This window comes from Amblyomma mixtum, chromosome 4, assembly GCF_055824585.1.
Source record: "Amblyomma mixtum isolate Tamu chromosome 4, ASM5582458v1, whole genome shotgun sequence".
NCBI classification, from domain to species: Eukaryota; Metazoa; Arthropoda; class Arachnida; order Ixodida; family Ixodidae; genus Amblyomma; species Amblyomma mixtum.
The window spans coordinates 129,097,038-129,121,101 of NC_143015.1; the positions used below are offsets into that span (position 1 = coordinate 129,097,038).

General features: G+C 47.2%; 1 protein-coding gene across 2 annotated transcripts in view; it reads right to left on the reverse strand.

The window, feature by feature from the left end:
• Positions 1-24,064, reverse strand: part of dimm (basic helix-loop-helix family member dimmed) — a 391,032-nt gene that overhangs the window by 186,086 nt on the left and 180,882 nt on the right. For both annotated transcript variants that reach the window (XM_089587989.1, XM_089587988.1), the window contains exon 3: positions 17,311-17,354. The gene's annotated coding sequence lies outside the window, so the exon portion shown is untranslated. The remainder of the gene's footprint in view (positions 1-17,310; positions 17,355-24,064) is intronic.

The following is a 24,064-nucleotide window of genomic DNA, read 5'->3' on the forward strand; positions in this document are numbered from 1 at the left end:
TTGCCAAGGGCCTGACCATCGATCAGTCTTTGTCTCCATCAAGCCAATCAATGAAGACGATGAGCAGCTGTGAAGTGGTGGGGGAATTAAGAAACAACAAAAGATGCACCAAACATAAACCATGTTTAATCATGCTTATGTATCTTTCGCTAGGTGAAACTCTATACGGCAGACTTGAACCGCTGCATTTTTTTCTTGATCTTTGTTTAGGCAACGGTCGCGCAGCTTTGACGAAAAAACAACGGGGAATAGCTAGAGCTGTTTGACCACAACAGTTTCGAAGCTCTTCATAGGCTCCGTGTCTAGAAATTCAGCACTCTGATTGGCCGAGAGCTTGGATGTTACCTGACCGTAACGCCAAGTACTTCGCTCAGATGAAATGCCCATGTCTGCTTTAGGCATGAATATAACAAGGGAGCTCCTTTATCACAACAGTTAAGTGCTGTCCACAGTGCCCATTTTTAAAAATCTGAGTCCAAAATTGCGTGATGTGCTGTAAATAAATTTGCTCTCTCTCTCTCTCTCTCCCTCTATCTCCTCGCTCCCAGAATGTGACCGCACATAATGCCTGCCTAAAAGCTTGTCTCTGGTGCAGGCCTATCAGCATCACCATAGGAATTGGAAGGTCATCCTGATTTTTCAACCTGTCCTCCACTGCCTAAAGGAAATAGTTTAGAAATCCTTAACTGGCTGTCTCACTGGGGCTTAATACATGTTAATTAGTATCTGCGAAGCCTATGGCATTTTATGAGCCGTCTGCTCTCACTCAGTGCACTTCAACACGATTGCAAGGCTCCCCATAGGCCTAGGACGCGCGATCTAATACCCTTACATAGAAGCACCTTGTGCCATCGCGCAAAGGTACAGAATAAGAATGCACAGGTGATCATACGGTGTGATGCTACAAATTTGAGTTTCCAGTCTTGCTTGTACACTTCGCTTCAACATTGATATCGTTATTCGTTGCGTCTTTGGATTCGATTGCGGGAGGTGAAACACAAGCACGCGCTCACGCACACGCACGGACACGCACACGCGCGCGCGCACACACACACACACACACACACGCACGCACAAACGCACACACACACACACACACACACACACACACTGTGGCTTTTCGTCGAAAGAGGATTATACACTCGAACCTCGTTTTAGTGAAACGGGTTATGACGAAGTAATGACGATTCCCCTTGGAAGCTCGGTCAACACGGGTATAACGAAGCTACGGCTATAACGAAGTAATCGCCAGGCCCCTTCAACTCCGTTATAACGAGGTTTGACTGTATTGCCTTACAGTAAAATGCTTCTTCGCCCGCTATACAATATAGTACACGCTGACAAGCCAGGACAGAACACATATAGTTGCCATCTATCTCGGTGGCATACGTTTTATATGCAACGGGACACAGCAAGTGGTGGGGATCCCACGGGGAAGATATGCGGCTGATAGTAGGCAGGGCGGAGCGCCGCGTATATCCAGCGTATATCCAGCAACGAAGGATGGGAAAGGGCGGTGATCGAGAAGGGCCATGGCCATCAGAAGCTTCTGAAGTGAGACGCAGCCAACGAAATGCCTCACCGTCGTCGGCACATCAATTATCCGTAAATGTTGTAATTGCGTTTCAAACACATCGCACGCACCGTCAAAGGATCCCCAGATTAAATTAGCTGTAAAGGCTAACTGAATTTCGAGCACTTTGGAAGCAGGTCAAAAGAGCCCTTCGTTTTTTTTTTTTTAACTAAATTTAATGTCGTCTCTCACTACATCTCCTCGACACATTTTCTGCGAAGGAAAGAAGGCGAGCGCCGAATTTTGGCGTGATTTCTGGCTCCATTGAGCTTCACAGCAAGAGTCGCGTAGAAAAGTTTTTTTTTTTTCAAAGCAAACAGCAGTGGTGGCGCACTAAGTCATGACAGAATACTACCATATTGTGTTACGAATACCCTAACTGCTGTACATTGTAAGGGAAAACTCCCAGATTATAGTACATACTGCTGCTCATTGTAGCATGTCATAAGAGAACATTCGGTAATGCCGTTAGGAATACTCAGTGGAGCACGTGGGCTGAAAATACTGCAGGCTCTTGTTGCTATAACTCCCGTTGCTGCATGTGGTAGGAGAATACTATCACACGTTTTACGTACTCTCATCATAGTATGTCGCAAAATAATGCTCCCGAATTTTCTTTATTTTGTTCATTTATTTTATTTATCAAATACTGCCGGCTGCTCTTTGGCGGCCAAGGCGGGGGTGGGCACAACATCAAAAAAAACAAGCACACTAGTGACGCTTATACAAATATAAAACGAACATCACACTTAAAACCGAAAAAAAGGAAGAAAAAGTTGAAACACGAATCAAGATAAATAACACGAGCTCGTTCCCTTCTGAGGACAGTAGAAACGATCGTTAAGATAATCATACGTACTATCGGGGACAAAAGTGGTATACTCCACGCGGCACTGCGGCATTTTGGCGAGCTAAAGCACGAAACATTGAAACGAGCCAAGCGACAGGCCTGCTGATAATAAAGGTCACGCATTCGCTGTCTCGATCCCAGATGACGCCTGTAGATGGCGTTGCAAAGCAGTTTTTCGTTGCTCCGGCTCCCGCCGCGTGGAGTATACCACTTTTGTCCCCGATATTGCATATGTAAAGAAACAGCCATTGAAAAGAATATCTATAAAAAGAAAAAATACACAAGAAATGCCGCACATACTATCAGTGCATTAATTATGTCGTCATATAATACACGCGCATTGTTTAATGAATGCCCTCAGAATTATATCGTAAGAGAATACGCCCGATAGGAATCAATTCGCCTTTCCACACGTTTGCTTCGATTATTCCGAGCAAGCCTTGCTAGCCTCAGCCGTAAATACGCGGAATGAGAAAACGTACCCGCAAAAATCTCCATCAGTCATTTTGCGCGTGCGAACAAGTAAAAAGCAAAAACACAGCCAGTCTCGAACGCGACACAGCCTACCTGAAAGAAACACTCTCGCATGCCCACGACTAAAATTACCCGCGCATCCTATTTTGCTGTAGAACGCACGAGAATCAAAAACGTGGAATAGGAGTCCACATTTAAAGGTGCACTTTCGGTTCAGCTTTAAATGCAACACGTGTCACATTTTTTTTTCTATCTCTAGCTTTATGCAAAGTGAAGGCACGAAAAACAAGTCAGCCTCAGTACACTACAATGGAAGGAAACAAGGAAGACACAAGTTCATTCGCCGGATATAAATGTAGCGCCGAGGTAAAAACAGAGCTCAATTTTAGATCCTATGAGACCTAAAGAACCCGTCGAATATACACTCCGAGTAAAATGCGTAGGCGCAGACTTTCTCAGCTAAGGAAACAAGGAGGAAAATACTTGCAGTTACTGGCTTCACAGCCGCAGTCCTCTCTATTTCGAGCCAAGCGAAGCTCACGGACCGGGTTATATTTTCATCACACTTCTTTTATGTGTAGCTAGGCCTACTTGCTGTTTATTTGCTAGTCGGCGTACTCCTTAAGTCTGGACACGCCGGTAAAGGAGTCACGACTGTATACGGTCGAGGGTTCGACCAGAGCGACTGAGTGCGAGGGCTTTGGAGAGGCGCTGGATTGCCCTAAAACCGTAGAAAAATAAAATAAGCGTCTGGCTGGAATAAGGAAGCACGGCTGCTTTATGTTCTTCTTTGACATTTTTTTTTCGCCGTCTTTAATCAAGAAGCTGCGTTGAATCCCGACGCGCGTCTGAGATTGCAAAACATGAGAGCCCGCTACAGGACTAGACACACAAACCCACCCTTTTATAGTTGCATACACGCTAGGGCGAAGGAGAGCTCACGCGTGAGATAAAATGTGCAGCATTGGGGAAGCTACGACCAAAGCCCTAATCGGGTAATGTCGGAGAGTACGCGCTGCTGAATCCTCGGGACGGATGGAGACAACTCGTGCTGATTATCACTCGTATAAATATTCTCTGAGTGGAGTAATGGTAAGAGTTTTAAGAAACTAATTCAATTCAGTTCAATTCAATTTATTTTCCAGAAAGATTCTGGCGGATTTATAGGCAAAAAGCTGTTCCTGACAGCTTGACAAAGGCCTACAAAACCACCAACGAGGCAGCAGGTGAGGACCTGATGATGCAGAGTATTGAAGAAGAATAAAATATGTTTTACACACAATATATGACTAAAAACATGAATAATAGCTAAGTAGCAAAATATACATTAACAAGAATTACATTTTAGAAGTTGACACCAGTTCTACAGAAAATAGTATTGACGAAGTATCGATTATAACTTCAAAGGAAATTTACAAATGTTGTTTTAGAATACAATTATGTGCCATACAAAAACGTGGTAAACACTTAGTAGAAGGCAATAACCCGGTCGTCATTTACAGTCCATCTCCAGCTAACTAGTTACGTTTTAAAGCTGAAGTCGGTAAACCAAACTAACTGTCGCATTTATAGCCATTGCGGTGATTGGTTAGTTCATGGGCGGACTAAATGTGATTGATGATCTCTTTGCGGTGAGTTTCTATGGGTGTAATTGCTGCCTTGAAACACTAATGGTCGTTGCAACGCATCTAGTACCCGTGTGAGAGGTCCCTCAGAGACAATAAAAAAAAACAGGTAAGAGCAAGAGGAAGGCTGTATCAGTAGTACTTTGCCAGACATAAAATCAAATAAAAATTAACAAAGAAAAACGAAAAAAAATAGATTCAAAAGCAACAAACAAAGTTCTGGACGTTCCACTGAAGTTCCGGAACATATAGCCCCGTTGATACGTGTGCACTTCATACGAACTTTCCGTTTACATAAACTGGCGTCTTGGAACCTTCAACATCGAATATATGAATTAAAGGGGCTACAGTTAACCTGTGTTTTGCAAATTCCCTCTAGTTTTCGTCTCTTTCGGGCTCGATTAATAAAAAAGTCGACTGTACTAACCACTGAATTCTTTCAGTGCTTGGAGGTTAAGAGTGCAGAGCAGGCGTTTCAGTTATCCAGGGCGCAAAGGATTATTATTTGAGAGATTTGAATGAAAATTTTGATCGCATATTTATGCACCGATGCAACACCGGGCGCTATACGGGACGCTGCAGGCGAAGGATCTAAATTAATTTTCCCAGCCTGGGATTGTTAACAGTGCACGCCAATTTCTCAGTTTACTAGAGATTTTGAGTTTCGCTTCTTGCGGATTGCCGCCACCGCGGCTGAGAGCCAATCCGCCAAGTGCCATGCTGTCAAAACTGGCCGCTACACGCGTCTGTTGCACTGCGGACCGCTTTGGAGTAGGTTCAACGTCAACTAGGACATTCTAATTCTGTGGCAAACTCTCCTATACTTTCGCTTCAGCGAACAAAGGCGCAGTAGGCTATGCCCGAGTTCAGCAGCAATTTGCGAGGTCAACGGGTCGAAGAGATGCCACAGGTGTCATTGTCGACACGTACAGGGTCGCTCAATGTGAAAGGGAACGCGGAAGCACGTGGTCACTGCACTTAGCGAAATGCTGCCGCCGACAGCCGGTGAGAATCAGCGGCGAAGGCGCACGCACACTAAGTATGGCCGGATGTACTTTCCGCGCATGCACCGTGGTACTCCGCATTCTCGCCGGGTATTGGCGGCAGCGCTTTGCGAAGCGCAGAGGCCACGTACTCCCGTGTTCCCTTTCATGCTGAGCGACCTTGTACTTCGAGACCTGATTCGGTGCTTGCTTTGTACGTCATCTCACTTCTGCACCATGCTTGTATGAACAATGAATAAATGCAATGAAAGAGACAGCTTATAGTCACTGCGCTGCGCACCTTTTGTGCGCATGTTGTTTAAGGTTTGTTTCTCTCTCTCAACCTCCCCCTTCCTCACGTCCTTTCTTCCTTTTTTGTCCTCTCCAATCACTACGGTTAAACAAGTGCTGTAGTAGTGTAAACACCCCCGCCTTTCATTTTTGGTACTTCTCTCTCTCCGCTCAACTCCCCCGCCTTTGCCATTTCGACATTTACCCTCTCTCTCTTTCCCTCTCTTGCTATGCAAGAGCTGTCCGTGATTGGCAGCACTCTTAGGATGAAGGCCAGTCCCTGTAGCCAGAACCCGCGAGATGACGTACGAGTCATCAGCCAATCACAAGGCGTCCTTCCACGCGGTACCCTTCACGAACTCGAGCGCTGGCTGAAGCCAGTCCTGCCTTACAACACTGCAGCGTCCTCCCGACGCAACGCGGCGTTATATAGGCGGCGGTGGAAGGACGGGAGGGCATACGTAGTAGATGGAGAACCGTTGCTCTGGGAAACGTGGAATGCCTTCGGGATGAAGACCTAAATTTGGCGACAAGCCTGCGCGCTCTTCGTACACACCGCCGAACGCGGAGGATGTAGAGGAAGCCCTGGAAAATGAAAAACAAACGTTGGAACGGAGGGGGCAAAATTAATTTCCCTTTCCATCCTGCCGCTCGACCGGCGCTTCTATGCGACCGCCACGCTGCGTTAGAGTTATGAGGGTATGGAGAAACTACGGCCGTCGGAGCTTGTGTACGCTGCGCGTTGCGGGTGCGCAAACAACTCCCTCTGGTGAGCCGAAAAAGAAACGATGGCGTGCGGGGGTAGCGCGTTTGGAAATAAGATAGGAGGTAAACAGAATAGGCGCGCCCTGAGAGCCGCTGCGGACGCAATTTTGTTTCGAAAAGAAAGAAACCTTTGAGAAAAAAAAAATTAAATTCGCAGGCGCATGAAGAACACTTTTTTGTTGTTGTTGTAATCACGTGCTTGCCTTTCCAACAAGGCAGCGCGGCGCAGGAGCGAAGAAATAGGAGTGGCGTATGCGGCTGAGCGACATCGAAGCGGAAGGAGTTGGCGGAAGACGGGCAAAATCACTTATCGTAGCTTAGCTCCGCTCGGCGAACTTCGTGTCCATCCGCCGACGTCGTTAATAAGTATACGGGTATATAGAACGAGTGGAATCGAGGGGGAGCAGTTCGGGCGCAAGTAGCGCTCTTACCGAACGCGCCTTCAAAAAAAAAAAAAGAAGAGAAAAGACTCCCGAGCCTGGTGGCAGCCGCTGACGCCTGGCTTCAAAAGGGGTACTTTTGGAATCCGTCCGTCCGTTCATGCATGCATACGCACATATACGCACACACAAACGCACATACATACATACATACATACATACATACATACATACATACATACATACATACATACATACATACATACATACATACATACATACATACATACATACATACATACACAAACACACACACACATACGTACATACGTACATATGCCCATTCTGTAAGTACCTGCTCACCTGACTGCCTTGAGAGGAATGCGACAAACGCAGCTCGCCGGGCATGAGAGGTGTAGATAGCGCTAACTCCATCGACTCGACAAAGAAGCCACCCGCCGCAGGGAGCTATGGCTCAGTGGTTATGATGTTCAGCTATTAAGAAGGTAGGCAGCGTCGCGAGATTGAATATCAGCCGCTACGACCGCTTTTCTATGTAGCCTATAACTACAGCAATTTCAGTGCACGTTTAGGACCCTAGGATTGTCCAAAGTACCAATGTACCGTCCACTACGGCACCTACTTTTTCCTCTGCCTGCTTTAATTCGCTGCCTTTTCCCCCCATTCCACACGGCGTGGTTCAGGTGTCCAGCTTGAGTGAGGCAGTAACTGCGACTCCCTTATTGCAGAGGTGATTGGGAGAGGCCACAAGGTCTTTCTCCTGGAGTGGACGCGAGTTGATTAATCATGACGACGCTCCGATTTCCGAAACACATTAGTGTAAGAATGAGAGCACAGGTTTCACCTCGAACATGTACTGCACTTTCCATGAGCAGTGCTGCAATGCGTCTCCTAGCAACAAGTGGTCACTACGCGGCCCAGAAGACACCAGGGCATATCTGCCCTCTACAAACCTTTCTACGCTTGAAGATGGCACGGTTGCGTGCCAGTTATCGCAGTGTTCTTCGCCTTGTTTGTTAATTTTCGCATTGTTCTTTCTGTATTGTGGAATGTCAGCTGCAACTTTTCGAAATGGCTCCGGAACCAACTTTCAGAGCTTTTGGTACCTTTATGGCTCTGCGTTTAGGAGCGAAAAACTCTACTCCAACGCTGGACCTGAAGGTCATCTGGCTCTTAGATTTGACCTCTAGCGGGAAGCGCGCCGCATGTGCAAAATTACTCGTTGCAGATGCCTCGATCTTCATCTTCACCTTCGCCGCCACAGCTGCGCGCTTGGCAGTCACGTCCGCCGCTGCGCTGGCTGCTGCTCGATCGCTCCTCCTCGCCGTTTGTGGCACGTGATGTGTCACGTGACTCGCTCTTGCGCTTGGCAGTCACGTCCGCCGCTGCGCGGACCGCCGCTCTGGACGCTCGCTCTTGCACTTGTGGCATGTGATGCATCACGTGATCTGCTATCGCTGAAACAATTTGCGCTCGCTGAAGTCTTGAAGAATAAAAGTGAACCAAAGCTGAACCGTGTCTAACCATGCTTAACACAGCTTTCGCTCTGTATATCATGGCTCAGCTGAGTTGAGTCACAGACACTTTTTTGCGAAAAACCATCAGGTATGATAGTTGCAGATAGTTGCAGCAGTCACAACAAATATTGGATTTTGACAAAAGAAAAATGACGATTCCTGCTCTTGCTTGGTTTCTTGTCCGAAAAATGAGAGAAACTTGGGCTCACAAATTCCGCAATCGTCTGCATCAAAACTTCAATCACTGGAGTTGGAGTCTTGCCATCCGGTTCCGGTTTGAACATGACAAACATTTTTGCGTTCGCTATGGTCTGCGCAGCATGGTTTGAATAATGCAACTCGAACAATGGCGTCCCTATATTCGTCCAGCTCGTGGCTCGCGACATCGGGCCCACGGCAGAAAAAATAAAGAATACAGTACTTCCGCAAGAAAATATCAAGAGACGGCAACACACGACGGGCACTTTTCGTGGAAGCTGCGGCCTCCATAAACCCATTCGTTCTATTTATCTTCTTTCTTTTTCCTGTGTACGTGCGACGGGGTTACGCGAATAGCAGCCGACGAGGCGAAGATTGGGAGCGACTTGGTGTCGCCTCGCACTAGGCGGCGCAAAAGGGAATCAGAATCAGCAGCAGCAGCAACAGCAGCGACATCAGGAAGGGCCCAAATGCGATGCGAGCGCGAGGAGCGAACGCCATCAAGCAGCGAGCAACAAGCAACAGCAACAAGAGAAAGCCCCCGCAGAGCTCGTGGCCCGCTGCTGTCTCGTTGCGTCGCCAGTCGACACACACTGGCCCCCGCCATACAGCAGACGACATGAGCAAAGATGGCGGCCGCCGCGCTATTTCGCAGACGACAGTGGTGGCGCTGCCATCGTTCTAGACTCTCTCTCGAAGAGTCGTGCCGCCGTCGTCTGCTCTGGACGCTGATATCATTTGTTGTTCTTTTATCTGCCTCTTTTCCGCCTCGCGTTCGAGCCAATTCTTGTTCTTTCACCCGCGCGTACGCCTTTCGTTGTTTTTGCGCCGTCCGAGCAGTGCGATTTTCCTGGCGAAAGTGGAACGGTCCCCGAACGAACGGCTAAACTGGGCGCTGTGCGCAGGAACCCCCGAGTAGCGAGCCGACGACGGCGGAAACAAGAGAAATAATAATAAGGGGCTCAGACTGGCGGCGGCTGCGGCAAATATGAACAAGACAAAGATGGCGGACAGGAAGTGAGCGGAAGCTTATTACGAGTCGCTTCAGCGGGGAACAGATTTTCCCGCCGGCCTGCGAAAAGCGCGCCCTTCTAAGAGCGCCTTTTTCTTTTGTAAACAACCGCGGACGTGGCGCCCCGTAGTGGCTGGACAGGCTGACTGCACACATATAGTGTTTCGCGCGAGGTCAGACAAGCGCGAAGGGATTTTGAGGACGGGTAGCGGGAGAAAGCTTGTTGACGATCCGAATGTGTAGCCAGAACGTCGACGCGGTTTTCAGAAAGAGACGGCGAGGACGGCTGAAACACGCTTTCACGGATCTGCCTGTATTGCATGGTTTCGTGCGCGGTTTTTTAAGCCCACTAGCGGAAGGACGGTTCACCCATTTACTCGATCTACGTGAAGAGCTGAGGATATGAAAGCGCGGAGTCTAAGTGGGGCTTGTTCAGAAGCGGTTAAAGCAGACTAAAACAATTTTTTTTTCTTCAACACGGGCAGTGTAAGCATTATCATGTTTTCAGGTGAAAAACAACAACGCGAGAACGAAGAACTACAGATTGCACTGGGATTTCAAGAACAGCAAATCTGGCTGAAGGAATAGCAGTGGTAAGTGAAAAGTTGGACGAGAGAAGAGGGCTGGAAGTTTGATGAGATAAAATATTGTTTGTTTTTCCCGCTGACATACTCTCATCCCGGTGGAAAAAGACGACAGGTTTTTTTTCTTGCCTTTCGCTATCGCTACCCTACGGAAAGTTTCCCCATGGTGAGTTCCATAATTCCATAAGTTTCCATAAGAAATTTTATGGAGTTAGTACGAAGAATATGGAGTGGGTATGGACAATATGGAAGCACGTATGGAAATTGGCGGACTCCATATGACGTGATGTACATCGTATTGAAAGGACATGAAAATTATATGGAACATTTATATATTCTGTACAGACAAGATAAGGATTTCATATATATTTCCATATCTCAAGAGCTTCATATTTCCAGAATTCCATTCTACAGCTCATACGGAGCTGAACGTTTCAGTAGGGTTGCAACTAGTTGCAACGGCTAATTCTCGCAACCACAGCGATCGCCTGTAGCACCGTTCAGCCACGTGACGTCCCCACATGCCTTGCTCTTTGAAGGCCAGAGCGCAGTCATGGAATACCACAAAAAATGTCGTTAATAAATGACTACAAAAACTGTTTGTCGCATTCCGGGACCCACTCTGTCCTTGTCTTTGACTGGAACGACAAATATGACAGCAACCGGTACATAAAATAAGCACTATAAGATTTGAGAAAAAAGTGGTTCACTGTGAAGTTCACAGATAACAGGTAAGGCAAGGTAAGGTAAGGTAAGGTGAGGTAACGTAAGGTAAGCTAAAATAAGGTAAGGTTAGCTCAGTGGTACGATCAGCGCTCGGTATAGCAGCGGGGGGTCGCGGTTAGGCCTAGCAGCTGGGTTTGGTTGCTTTTGAAGTGATTGGGGTCACACGTATATGTAGGCGTTAACTTAGAGCATCTGCTGTCGTGTGATGCTCACAATCAGCAACGTTCTGCTGGCCGCAGAAAAAAAAAATCTCAAGTCGAGAATGCGCCCAGCAGCGTTAAGGGAAATACTGTTTTAGTGACCCCACTAGCAGGTTTACTAACATATAGTCACATAGAAAAGCTTTTTGTACTGTATAGCACATTCAAATTACTAGAAATTCCATGTGCCCTAAACAGGGAGTACCAGTTTATATGGCAGAATGCGGATGCTAAATCACAGTCACTAGTTCCTTTACTAGGCTCAGTGCGTTTAGAATATCGTGTGTATAATGGGGAATGGCTATGCGTCGCTGCAATAGATGCGCATCTGTGCATGAGTTACAAAGATAGAACTGCACATGTGACAGAATTGCCTATTCCTACAACAAATCAAACTCCTGTTTTACTGTTTTAAAGGCCGACTGAAGCGGTTTCGGAATTGGACGAGGTTAAAGGGTTCGAATGTGTGAAACTTGCACGTAACGCATGCGAAGTCTTTTTCGGCTAGCATTTTAAATGGCGAAGTAATTGCCAGTTGAAACCGGGACGACTTTTAGGCTGCTCAGCGTAGAGCGCTGGGTGGGGGGCAAATCATGACGTCGCCTACGGTGGCGGTATTTTTCGACCGCAGAAACTAACTAACTAACTAACTAACTAACTAACTAACTAACTAACTAACTAACTAACTAACTAACTAACTAACTAACTAACTAACTAACTAACTAACTAACTAACTATCTATCTATCTATCTATCTAACTAACTAACTAACTAACTAACTAACTCCAGAGACCATTGTTGCTGACTCCAGAGACCATTGTTGCTGGAACATGCACAACGGTGCTGGGAAAAAATTCTGAATATTGAAAAAAATTGTAATTTACTGTTGTAGAAACATTGAAGGTAATGGTTCATTCATCCGATATGTAGCATAATGTTCCTTAAAAATTTTTCCATCGCTTAAGAGTTCCATAGGAAAACAATGTGGAACGCTTTTGACGAATACAAAGACGTTAACAGAGAAGAGAATGCAAGCCTGCGAACGAATATATTGATTGTCATAGTGAAATCTTACAATACTTAAAAAAACTGCGTACATAAACTCGTTCCCGTTAAAACATGCTTTCGTCCAGAATTGTTGGGTATGTGAAACAATATACGCAAATACTAGAAAATGCGGCACGAGGAATTTGGAAAAGAACTTAAGCATTCATCACACAGTTTCTACAATCACGAGCGAATATACTTGGTTTCCTTGCGATTCGAATAACTTGAACTCAAAGTTGTTGCGTATTAACTTTCCTTCCAATCAAGGCCCCGAAACCTCTTGCGGGAGAAACAACTGAACGGCGAAAAAAACTAAAGAAAAAGATTTTAAATTAAGGGCGGCACTGGCATGAAATATAAAACAGCCCAACTGGCGCGCGCAGCCGCTGCTCGCTCATTTCGCAGTTCCCGCGATATTTGGCGGGAAGTGTTTGTAGTGCTTAAATAAGGACGGCCTTTACAATGACGTGCCTTCTTCAAACAATCATTCGTGTTCAAACATTCCCTCTGTTTCCACTTCCGCCTTTTCACGCTCGTGTCTGCGACGGCGTAATCATATAAAGACGTACTTTATTTTTTGACTTTCGAACACAGAAAGTTCAACTTTGTCGGTGTTGTTTTGCGAGTTTTAGACTTTTTTTCAATTTTTATTTGCCTAGCTCCGTGCATATTCCACAACGCGGACGTCAGTATTCACGTTTCGAATGACGACAGTGTTCGTATTATCCGTTTCTAATTTTTATGACTTACCAATTTCTTTTCTTTCCTTGTTTGGGCGAAACATACTACAGCTGCACGTGGGTCAAAAACGCTTACTGAACGCTATGAAGAGCAGAGGCCCCTTAAAACTTTCAGGAAAAAATATTCTTTCACGAAAAATCAGAACAGAGAGGGCCAGCTAGAATAGCTAGACAGCAAGGAAGCTATGAATCCGTATAACAGTTAAACATGGACAGAAAAACCACACATCACAAAAGGAATAACAGGCTTTAAGTTAACAGCGATACGTAAGGCAGGATGATAGCAGAGAAGAAGAAATGAATGAATGAATGAATGAATGAATGAATGAATGAATGAATGAATGAATGAATGAATGAATGAATGAATGAATGAATGAATGAATGAATGAATGTAGCGTGCATTGTGTTCGCTTAAGTGTCATCCGCAGTTTGATGAGACCGCCATGATAGAGCATGGAAGTGAAGGGACAGAAAGAGAGATTAGGGAAGCATATGCAATCTTCGAAGGAGATCCTGAAAGATGTGCAAGTCACCCTTTCATTGCCTTAGCAGAAACATAGGTAAACACAATCAAGAGCGGATAGTGGTGCGGGGTGACGCGCAACATCAATCCCAAATAATCGTATATTTCATGCTCTAAAAATAGCATAAAAAGCAAGCGCTGCAGGCGTATCAAACAGTTCTGAGTTCGCGCCTTGTACGTACGTGTTTGTTTCTTTGTCTCATCGTTTGCGTTGTTTCGTATTAACGCGCAGTATTCCGTGGCGGGGTTAAGGCTTTTGAGAAAGAGAGCACGCACAAATCCGGACTACCTGTCGATGATGACGCGAATTACCAACGAGATAACTTAAATGTTCTCTGTGCCCGCATGGGCCTGAGGCGGCTAAATTTGTCGGACAGGAAGGGGTGGGTATGAAGGGCGCAACTACAAACTCTGGGGTCCCGAACAGGCAGTGCTAAAAGCCAAGAGGGGTGACACAGAAAGAGGCGGACATCAAGGACGCTAGTGCGGCAACGACAGTGAATCAAATAAAGCTGCCGACACCACCACCACCAAAGAGCACCAGCATTTCCCCAAGTGCCGAAGACACTGGAAAACACCTCCGAGGTGAAAGAAGAGAAGAGAAAAGAAGAACAAGCGGTCCAAAAGTGCGGCGAATGACCAAGCGAGGCATAGGAGACAGCAACAGCGAGCGCCATGAAAGCAGCGCCGACAAAGGCAGCAGCAGCAAAAAGCTACAGAGGCGGCGAGTGCATCCGACCGAGGGACACTTTGCCGCCACGCATTCCGGCCGAGCCAAGAAGCAGCAGCAGCGAAAGTTCATTAAGAGAGCCGGGGCTTTCTCTCCTGAAACCCTTTGGCGCCGGCTTTCCCGCCACGCACACACTTACTCCCCTCTCTCCCATGCACGCATCACCGCGCACACTTCCAGCCTAACCGCCTTCCTTCCCTCATACGGGGCACTTTCCCTTCACGTCTTGAAGCATCCTTCACCGCCTCGCAGGACGAAGAGGTGCATGAAGGCAAAGCCAAGGAAGGCGCGAGCGCGCACACACAAATACACGTGCGCATTGGCTTCCCCTCTTTACAGCCGCCCCTGCGCTTCTTTTTTCTCCGCAGGACTCAGCCGCAACGGGGGGTAGCGCACGCATCGTTAGGGGCCATTCAAGGGAACGCTGCCGTTGGGGACCGCGTCGGCGGGTGGCGGGCTCCTTCGCGGCTGTGACCCGGAGATAATCACGGAGTCGTAGCCGTACTCGTGGCTTCCCTTTCTGGTCGCCACGCGCTGTCTTGGCCGTGTCGTGAAAGCATGTGGGTTGGCAGGAGAGAAAGGGGAAGGTGCCCTGGAGGTGGTATTACTGCTTCTCTGCAGTACACGCGCGTCCTCGGCAATGCATCTGCGGGCAAAGGAAAGACTAGGCGGCGTAGTAGGCGGAATGGTACTGCTACGCCACCTAACGTGCCGTCATGACGACGAAGCTAACTTTGGAGAAGTGGGACGAGGGGAGGAAGCTATACACGAGGAGAGATTTTCGCCAACGCTAACGAAGCTTGTACTTTAGGATCATATAACGGACGTTGGAAGAGGGAACTGGTGGTTATATGACATTGCCGCAACGTAGTCAGAGCCTCTCTGGTACGTTTCCTGTCGGTCATTGGCAGAAACTAGAAGGTACGGGTAGTGCGGTGTCACAAAACAGGGAATAAAAAACGCGTAGGCGACATACCAGGTGTTCTGCCTATGATTTCCTGCAATTTTTATAAATACGCTTTTCGAGTTAGAAAACCGATTTTTCAACATAGCATTATCAGCGGTGTAGTGCTTTAGAATACGGCTAAGTAAGGTTAGCTAATACTGAATACTTAACCTTTTAATGTATCACCGTTAGTTCCAGTATTTATTGAGAGGCGTGTAGCCCACCGTCAGAAATATTCATATCAGCTTTTAGAATTTCTAAAGCGCAGTTACCCTCGGCGCTGTGGCACAATAAATTTCTCCTACATCACTGTAAAATGCGCGCGCTTTCGAAAAGCTAGGGAAAGAAAATCCTCCAGTGTACGTCACTCGTCGAAATAGGGAAAATTGTTGGGCTACAGCGCCGAAGGTAACTGCATTTTAGAAATTCTAAAAGCTGGTACAAGTATTAATTCGCTGGGCTACACGCCTCTTCATAAATCGGGAGACTAACAACAATAGTTATAAAGTTAACTATTCAATATTAGATAACCAGCTTACGTTTAGCTGTATACTTATGCTCCACAACGTTGACAGTGCTATGCGGAAAAACCGCTCTTCTAACTCATGAAGTCTTTTTTTAAAAATTGGTGAATATCTTAGATGAAACACTCGGCACAGTAAAGACAACTTCAGGAAACTTTCAGAGGGATTAGAGAAGAGTCTTGGTGCGCTCCAAAGGGAGGCTAAAATTGAAGGGTACCGTACCATTCCCTACAACGGAGGTGCGTTAAAAGCAGTATTGTAATCAAAGCGTTGTAGAACTGCAGCAAGATGACGATGATGACCAAGATATTATCCCCCGCTAGTTTATATGAACTTGATTTCTTCGCTTTCTTCAGAAGTCGTGTGGGATACGGCCCAACACGCAGGAATAAATCACTCGTACACGCATATCGCAGTAGAAACACTTCATTGCCGGCCTTAAAGGGACCCTGAAATGATTTATATGGGCATATTCTAATGCAACACATCTGTAGAGGTGGTCATTGTGAGTATTCCAGTCAAACTTGAAAGCACTGAGTGGAACCTGTAATTTAGAAATAATTTTCAAAAATCGCTGCTCGCAATAGCTTGCAACCGAATAGGGCGGCACACCTCACGGCGCGTCCCCTTCCTCGATGACGTCAGTGAGCAGACGAAGCGAACTTGAGTGCTGGCTCTTCTTTCCGCTGACGTCATCAGGGTAGCGGACATGCGGGGAGGTGTGACGCCCTAATCGGTTGCGAGGTGCTGCGAGCAGAGATGTTTAAAAATTATTTATGAATTATAGGGTGCACGCAGAGCTTTCAAATTTGGCTCGAATGCCCACAAAGGCCCACTAGCCATGTGCAATAAATTTGCTTCCGTTATTTTACTATTCCGATGTCTCTCATGCGCACGTCGATGTTTTTCATAGACGCTTGTGTAACGCCCGTAAGCGAAACACTGAATTTGAAGCCCTGAGTAAGGTAGTCGTCTTTCGCACTTTTTTGACAGCGTCAGCTGTTAAAGTCTGCAGAGGTCGCGTAGTTCAGAGTATTGACGTCATCAGCACGTGACCGATGGCGAAGCGACACAGGCGGTGGAAGCCGCATATCTTGGCACCGAACGACTCTTTGAAGAGCAGGTCCGGAGTTCCTTCGATTTCCGCTGTAGAGCATCATATATATCACGTAGAGGGTCACCAATTTTTATGCGAAGCATACTAGCCGCACAACCGAGCTGTTCCTTGCTGCGCCGCCCGCGGCCGCGTAGCTACCACTTGACCTACATCGGCGCACCACGTGATATGACGTCACAACAGCTGTGAAAGCTGGGGCTCAACTCGTGCGCTCGCTTGCGGACGCGCAGCCTCCGCCGGCGGTATGCTTCGCATCCTAGGCTTAACCATAAGCTAAGCCAGGCCATTTTTTTTTTGTTTACCGCAATATACATTCCTACAGAGCACCCGGGAGTTGACGCGAGCGAACTCTCGAAGAATGTTCTTTTATAAGGCGTGTCTTTGATCCCAAATCCTTGATACTGAAAAGCCTAATCGACATGCATCTGAATACAACAAATCATGAGTGCATCGGGAAAGCAGGAAAACATGCATTTGGCACTCACTTTTCACCCCGATGTTGTCAAGACACGTCCGGTGGTGTTCCGATCTGCAAGAAAAAGGCATGCTCTTGAGAACACACAGCGGAATACTGCATAGAAAGGAGGTATCATATTAACAATTCCTTGTTTTATACAATAATCTTGCGTTAAAGGAAAAAATTAAATGCAGACGCGCACACGAAATCCTCTGTGCTACTGCAGTAGAAATGCGTTCCCATACATTAACCCGGTGGAGCCCCTGTATTCTATCCAGGCCATTTTCTTCCCATTATCTTTCACTTCCCCATCTCACTCTTCTACGTCTTCCTCTACTTCATCTTCCTCAACTTGACCCTCCTCTTCGCCGTCGTCGGTATGTGCCATTCCTCAACAGGCAACAACTTCCTCTTCTTCACTGCAAAACAGGGATAACCTGTCCGCCTATCTACGCGGCCATGTGAGCGCAATTAATGGTCATGTACACAGCGTGCACGTTTAAAGACGCGAGTGGTATTTATTGTTAAAAGAAGTGATGTCACTTGTAGGGACTCAGAAGTGTTGCCAGCAAGTGAAGACACAAAACTGATTTCAAATCTGGCGTGCAAGCTCTATCATGCAAAAATGCATTTCTGCATCAAAAGAACTCGCAGACTTTTCGCGCGCCCTAGCGGCTCAACAAGTGAGGAAGGATGGTTGTAGTGCACAACGAGTCTCTCACAGCTAATGCCGTAAAAAAAGCGGCACGTTCTAATTCGCGACCTCCTCTCCTGTGCCAAGAGTGGAAACCACTTGTGGCAGCTCCGTGAACCCCATGAGAAGAAACAGCCTCTCCTTCACTATCCACACGCACAAACATCATCACAATCTTCATCATCAGCCTGACTACACCCACTGCAGGGCAAAGGCCTCTCTCATATATCTCGAATATCCCCGTCCTGTGCCAGCTGCGGTCACCTTATCGTTGCAAACTTCGTAATCTCATCCGCCCACCTAACCTTCTGCCGCCCCCTGCTACGCTTGCTAACAATGCAAGAGCGGGGGCTAGTTCGTGCTTCATACTCATCAATTCGCGCTACAAGGAACGTACACACGAAAACACAAACGGACGAAGCGCGTCCGTTTGTGTTTTCGTGTGTATGTTCCTTGTAGCGCGAATTGATGAGTATGCTACGCTTGCCTTCTCTTGGAATACACTCCGTTGCCCTTAAGGACCAGCAGTTATCTCGCCTTTCCATTACATGCCCTGCCCATTTATTCCTCTTGATTTCGACTAGGATGTCAATGACCCGGGTTTCTTCCCCCTTCCACTCTGCCCACTTCCGGTCTCTTAACGTCACACCCATGGCTTTTCTTTTCATAGCTCGCTCCTATGTCCTTACCTTAAGCTGAACCCTCTTTGTTAGCCTCCGCGTTTCTGCCCCATATGTGAGCACCGGTAATATACAGCTGTTATATACTTTCCTCTTGAGGGATATTGGTAAACTTCTATTCATGATCTGAGAGAACTTGCCAAATGCGCTCCACCCCATCCTTATTCTTTTAGTTACTTCGCTCTCGCGATCCGGATCTGCGGTCACTATCTGCCCTAAGTAGATATCTTCGCTTACCATCTCCATTAAAACTTCCTGTTGGGCGAGTTGGTAGTTCATATTGAATTAGATATATTATAGCGCCAACAAAGACACACACACAAAAAAAGAGAGGAAACACACACACAAGCGCTAACTGTCAACTGAATTTATTCGGTGAAAGCCACACCTTTTATAGGCGCAAGGATCGTGAGAGAAAAAAGTGACAAAAAAACAAAAACAAAAGGGTTGAGTCAGAGCCATCAAATCGCGAGCGCATGTGCGGGTAGACAAGGGCATCACACTTCGGTTTATCTTCCATCTATATCAACGAGTAGCTGCATTAAAATAGTCAATCTCAGCCTGGAACATCTCGTTGTGTCAACGACCGTCTAGGGGAACACGCCCTAAATTTAGAAAATAAAAGCGATAAATACAAGCATCTTGTTGCACATGTAAGTGAGTGTGGAGCATGCGTGGCCCGGTTTGAGGAGACAAAGGTTCTTGGCAAAAGTAAAGACAGGACAGCACGGATAAGCCTAGAAGCCTACCACATACAGAAACTTGGCCGCGAGTGCATCAGCGAACCTTCTTTATCTCTGTTCCAGGCTGAGATTGACTATTTTAATGCAGGTACTCGTTGATTAGATGGAAGATAAACCGAAGTGTGATGGCCTTGTCTACCCGCACATGCGCTCGCGATTTGATGGCTCTGACTCAACCCTTTTGTTTTTTTGTCACTTTTTTCTCTCACGATCCTTCCGCCTATAAAAGGTGTGGCTTTCACCGAATAAATTCAGTTGACAGTTAGCGCTTGTGTGTGTGTTTCCTCTCTTTTTTTTTTGTCCGTGTCTTTGTTTGCGCTATAATATTTCTAATTCAATACCATCTCCAGCACCTTGTTACGAATTGCAAGATGCTGTGGCGTTTTTTAAGAGATCCGTCATTTCGTGGAATAGCTTGCCGGTATCCTGTCGATCCATACTAATGCGTACTTCTACTGCGCACTCCGTAATGATAGCTGTAAGATTATCGCTCATTGCTTGAACATTAAGGTCTCCGTCTGCAGTTAAAGCTGAATATCTGTTCTGCAGTGCAATCTTTGAATCCTCTTACATGGACACATGTTTAAAACAATCTCCCGGTAACACAGCGCTAATTTCTGAACAACACACCGCAGGTCTACGGCCGTACGCACCGCAACCTCGCGAGCGAGCTACAGGGTATACAAGGCAAGGCTCTTTTCCCGGCGTCGGATTCCCAGGTCCACTCTCCCTCGTCGCCCGCGCAACGCGACCGAGGGTCGCCGGCAGCGCCATAAGAGAGAAAACGGCGGCGACGCGCCGCTACATGCGAGCGGAGGCCAGAGTTCGTCGCTAAGCAACCTTCTTCAGCGCGCACGACGACCCTCCGCACCCCCCTTCTATGCGGGTCACGCTCGAACGACGACCACCACCGCAGCGTCTCCGCCGCCGTCGACTTGTGCGTGCGTTCCTAGCCCACCGCCACCGACAGATAGATAGACAAATAGACGCACAAGCGAGCCCGCGCGGGCTTCCAGTAGTCTGCGGCGGGCCGTCGAGGCAGCAGGCATCGGAGTTCCCTGCTCTTGTATATGAGCTCGTCGCTGCGATGACCCCTCTTGTTCTCCCCATCTCGCGCTTCCCTCTTCCTCGCCTTTCCCTCCGTCCCGTGTTTTTTTTTCTTTTCCCCTTTCCCCTTGAGAGCGTTTCCGCCCCCTTTCCTTCCCTAGCTCGCGCCATCCTGTTGCTCCCGGCGATGCTCCTGCCTCTCGGCAGTTGTGTGCATTGCGGTGTAACAATGGCAACGATTGATGATGGCGATGATGATTTGATTGTTAAGGCACAAGGGCAGGTTGCTTAAAGAACGCTCTAGCTAACATCATTAGTATAGGTGGCTTAGGTTCAAAGACCCATTTTTCAAAATATCTCATCCCAGATAAACCCAGCCCCAGACCGAAAGCCTGTGCACATTGCAAACCGGTGCAATGAATTTGCCATGAGCGTTTTGCTTACGGGGTCCATTTTCCTCCAACTCCCTTTTCTCAACCTCTGTATCCCCTGATCCCTTTTCCCCAGTGCAGGGTAGCGAATCGGTTTCTTCTCCCGGTCAACATCCCTGCCTTTCTTTCTTCGCCTCCTCTTCCTCCTTGGAAACCGGTGGGTACCTGGCAGCACTGGAATCGAACCACGAACCTACCACATACAAGACCGACACCCAAACCAATAGGACAATGCTGCGATACGTCGCGAACTGGCTTGTCCAAGACTGGAGTGGAGGCCTTTTCCGGCTTTAAACAGACGATGAGGACGCTTTTGTTATCGAAAGGACAAAAGGCGACACAGATGACCGAAAGACGTGGACGCTTGTCTTGGCAGCGTCTTTCTATTCTAGTCTGTTCACGCAGCTAAAACCTAGTCCGATTTTGGAGCCCAGCCAACAATCCTAACTTGTCCAGTCGATAACAGAGGATCACACGCCTCGTTCAGCCGGGTTGGTTGTTGCATAGTTAACGTGGGTGAATGGTACGTGCGACGCAAAAAAGATTCAGGTGCCCAGAGCGGCTTTAGGATGACGTCTGTACATCCGAAGTGGACTGCAATGCCGCGTGTGGTCCGACAGGAATGCCGTATTAGAGCTTATAGAAGCGAGAACATATAACTTGTGTCGGCCATATATTTTGTCATTTTGCTGTTAAATGTTTGTAACACAAAATACACAACAAACGAATAAAGGGGACAGTCACTGATACCAATCTGAACACTCTCAAGACTAGTTTTCATGGAACATAAATGCCCTCGAAAGTAGAAGGTTGGAGAGCCACCGTCGTAGCTCAGTTCGTAGAGCCGTACACGCGACATGCGAGGCCCGTGGGTTCGGATCCTACCGGCGGTGTGTGGTTGTTTTTTTTCTACTTTCTAATCAGTAAACCTTTCAGGCAAAATATGTTGTCCAAAAACTAACAGTATTCAAAGCTAATGCATGTGGTTTGGAGTTGAAGGCAAAATATGGTTACGCTACTAATTTTCCATAAATCAAAAGCACAAGCTAATAAATAACTAAAACGTTCCTCTATGCTTTCATTAGTATCAGTGACTGGTTGGTTTCTTCATATGTGTGCAGTAAACAGTTACTCAGTTCCTTGTTCTTCCGTGCTAATACATAATAAAGGTTTGTGTATGCAGGGACTTGAAGCGAGCAGAGTGGATTAGGGTAACAAATCCTGGATTAGGGTAACTAAGGGTGGATTAGGGTAACAAAGGAGATAAACGGGCTCCTTCAGGGTAAAGAAGTCAGATGCCAAGCAAAGGCAGACGCAGAAGAGGGCAGCGGAGAGTTAGACAGGCGAATGAGATTTGATAAGGTGAATACAGCTGTCACAGGACAGGGTTTATTGCAGGGATATGGGAGGGCCTGTGTCCCGCCACGGACGTAGTTTGGATGATGATGATGATAGCAGCGTAAACAAGCGCGCAAGCGGAACTATTTTTGTAGAATAGCTGGCACAGCCTTGTGCTTTCGAGTTGCACGTTAAAAAAACGATTGTTCTTGTAACAAGCATCTTTTTGAGTTTCAGTGTAACGTAACATTTAAAGATATTGCTACTGCGAGTCCAACGCCTTCCAAATTCACTCCCGCACACTGTCTGTCGCACCTAAATAAAAACACAGCTGGACTGGGAGCACAATCAAAAGCTGAACCGCGTAAATTCTACTGAATAGCATTCGGCTTCATCATCGGTCATCCTGTGACCTTTTTAGCTGAATACACAGCAGCGACCGAGTCGGATCTCTTACCACTTTCGATCCTGACTGGTTTCCCTGAGGCAAGTAAGTATTATTGTACAATAAACATAATAATAATAACTACCAATATTTATTCACAGCGTACAGGAAATGTGACATCTTTAAGGCTGTCGCGTTTTAGGAGGAAAACATAAGAAAAAGAGAGTGAATAGGAGAAACACAGTAATATGCCTGTAAGACATGAGAATCGCATCAGATATCTAAGAACACCAAGTCGCAGATCTAAGAACACCGTTCATAATGACGTTTTATTTCTATCAGTGAATTACGAGACTGTCGGTCACAATCAACTAGGAAACAAACAGCTTGACCTGATACCCACGGCCTTTTACAGGGCCAGGGCCAGCAGCAACGGCAGCGAAATAATTCACAGGTGAAAGCAAGCATGAAGGCAAGAACAGATGCGGAAAGCACCCTTCTCTTCAAATCAATGGAATGCGATAATCAAATATATCCGGAAACTGGCGCCCCCAAGCGATAGTCACGTACAGGCTCCGTAATTGCTGCACCGAACTAAGCGACACGTGATCCCGCGCCTCGTACGTTTCCCATCCTATATCTGTATATCCCTGTCTCCCCATCTTCCCGATCCGCCGCATCTACAGCAGCGATACGCTCGACCAACGCCTCTCTTCCCCCCCCCCCCCCCCCCCCCGCCTTCTCATTCTCGGGCGCGAGATTCTATTAGAGGCCCGCCACAGGAAGCAGACATACACGCCTCCGGGAACGAATCCCAGACTCGCCCTCTCTCTCTCTTTTCCTGCGGCGATTTCCAGGGCTCAAACCACGAGCGGCGGAGAATTGCTCGCGGGGTCGTTGCGCATTGTGTCTCTAATTATGTGCAGCGTTGTGAAAGGCCCAGCCAGCGTAGGCCAGTTACGGGAGGTATTGTTTGCAAATGCACGGTACTTCACCCTCGCAGCGCAGGCTTTCGTGGACGGCGTATACCCGGGCTAAAGAGGAAAGTGCTTAGGTGCAAGTGCTAGAAATTAGGCAAGACAGCAAACGGCAGCAAGTTGTAAATACAAAAGTGATTCCCAACTGCGCAATGCGAGCTAACCCGCTATTGAACTAATGATGGTGGTCTTTGTTGGCAACAGGTTGGGCACGAACACAGCCCGCTCATCTCCCGTTGCTGCCCACTGCAGTCTGACGTCAGCATTCGCCCAGGCGCCGGTGTACTGTGGGATGTTAGTGCACGTTAAAGATCAGCAGGTGATTAAAATTTGTCAGAAAAAAAGATATGTTGTATGAAAATGAAAGCTGTGGAAACTGCCTCACTTCTGGTGGACACCCCAACCACGCCATAAGGGAAGGAGGAAGGTGGGAGCGAAAGAAGAAAGAAAGAGGTGCAGTATAGTGGAGGGCTCCAGATGGGAGGAA